Source organism: Mycetomoellerius zeteki, unplaced genomic scaffold, assembly GCF_001594055.1.
Source record: "Mycetomoellerius zeteki isolate Tzet28-1 unplaced genomic scaffold, Tzet1.0 scaffold111, whole genome shotgun sequence".
Classification (NCBI taxonomy): Eukaryota; Metazoa; Arthropoda; class Insecta; order Hymenoptera; family Formicidae; genus Mycetomoellerius; species Mycetomoellerius zeteki.
In genome coordinates this window covers 285650-287758 of record NW_017256029.1, presented here as the reverse complement: position 1 = coordinate 287758, position 2109 = coordinate 285650, and positions in this window count along the sequence as shown.

Here is a 2109-nt window from a genome sequence, read left to right as displayed (position 1 = left end):
TAGATCTAAAAGTATGATCCAATTAGCGCGAAGGAAACTTACAACAGTTGCAAAACAAACGTTCTGCTGAACGCACCCATTGAGTGAATCTGGTCCGCAACAGTTGAGTCTGCTGAACGCGACCAATGGCTGCGTTCAGCAGAACGGTTGTTTTGCAACTGTTGGAAGTTTCCTTCGCGCTAATTGGATCATACTTTTAGATCTAGAAGAATGGTCCTATCTCAGCAGACAATGGCTGCGTTCAGCAGAACGGTTGTTTTGCAACTGTTGGAAGTTTCCTTCGCGCTAATTGGATCATACTTTTAGATCTAGAAGAATGGTCCTATCTCAGCAGACAATCATAAAACGGTTGCAAAACTGTTGAGTCTGCTGAACGCAGCCATTGTCTGCTGAGATAGGACCATTCTTCTAGATCTAAAAGTATGATCCAATTAGCGCGAAGGAAACTTCCAACAGTTGCAAAACAAACGTTCTGCTGAACGCAGCCAATGGGCGCATTCAGCGGACTCAATAGTTGAGTGAGCGCTTGCTGTTATTGGTGTATTCTTTTAGCTCATCCAATCAGAATTTTAGATCTAGAAGAATACATCAATAGTAGCGAGCGCTCACTCAACTGTTGAGTCTGCTGAATGCGTCCAATGAATGTGACTGCACACCGCACTATCGCGCTGTATCGCGCAGTGGCACAGTGTCTGTAGTACATGCTTGTGTTGGACTATTTTCAAGTATTTCGCAGCTGACAGATTTTCTAACCTTAATAATCGTCAAACTTAACGCTTAATATTTCGGTCTACGGAGCAGATCGACACTTTTTTTGCCAAGGTAGTTCCTTTCGTACAAAAACCAATCGAATGAGCCTAATCTCATCAAAATCGGTGTGAAAGACAGGAATCTTGAGCATTTTCCACGTAAGTAACATTTATCTAATTTATCGAGCACTTGATACGACTATATATGTACCAAATCACTTGCTATTCCAGTAAACGAGAATGGATTAAAATGGATTGAAATTTTTTTCTATCCGAATACATATTTTAAGTAGCGAATACTTTTTTGGATTTAATTAGATTCAATTGGATTCAATTAGATTCAATTGGATGCAGATGCAATTGGATTGAAAAACTGCATTTCCTATTCAAAATTTTGAATTGAACAGTATTCACAATGCACAGAAAAAGCTGATATTATTTTTAGATTGAAAGGTATAGAGATATGCTCCATGCAATTCCTATAAATGAATAAAAATGCATTCAGGATTGAAAAGTATTCATTTTAACATTCATGAATCCATATTTTTGGAAATCTGAATCCATTTCAATCCATTTCAATCCATTCTCGTTTGCTGGGATACTTACTGTGATCACGAATATATATTACTTTAATAGACTCTGATATTCTTGAATCATATCAAACAATTGGACAATTACGTATAATGTATTATGATATTATAGCACAACAAATCACAGAGTACTCTATTGTTTATTTTTAAGATTAATATTTTATTAGTTATTATAATAGCAGAAGATATAATATATATTTTACTAATTGTATATGTGCATATTCTTTTCACTTTTTAAATTAAACATACACATACAAGATATTATTTTTAAAATATGTTTCTAAGAAGTTACAAAACAATACATAATTAGAAAATATCTTAGAACAAAAAATAGCATGTTTATAGAAAATACATTTATCTATTTAACATGTATATAAATGAAACAAAAAGAATTGTAACATTAATATTTAGTAAAATCTCTTCTTAAAAAACAATATTTTACAAAAGAAATTTATGATTTTGTTTTGATTATCCAATGTTTCAAAAATTCGACATTTCGCTATTTAATTTATTGTTATTTTGAATTGTTATTTGTAATTCTGTAAAGACTACGTCAGTTTTAAATGTTTTCAAATATTTGGATAAAGTGAACAAATGGGCTATGTGTAAAAATATAAGAAATTGCATTTTTTTATGAAATTTTTGATCCCTTATTTAATTTCTATTTATGTTTTTCTATTGAAGTTTTTCTAGCAATATTCTGTGAAATATTCACCACATTTACTTTTGTGTAATACACAAAATATATATTTGCATTCACTAATTTTAAG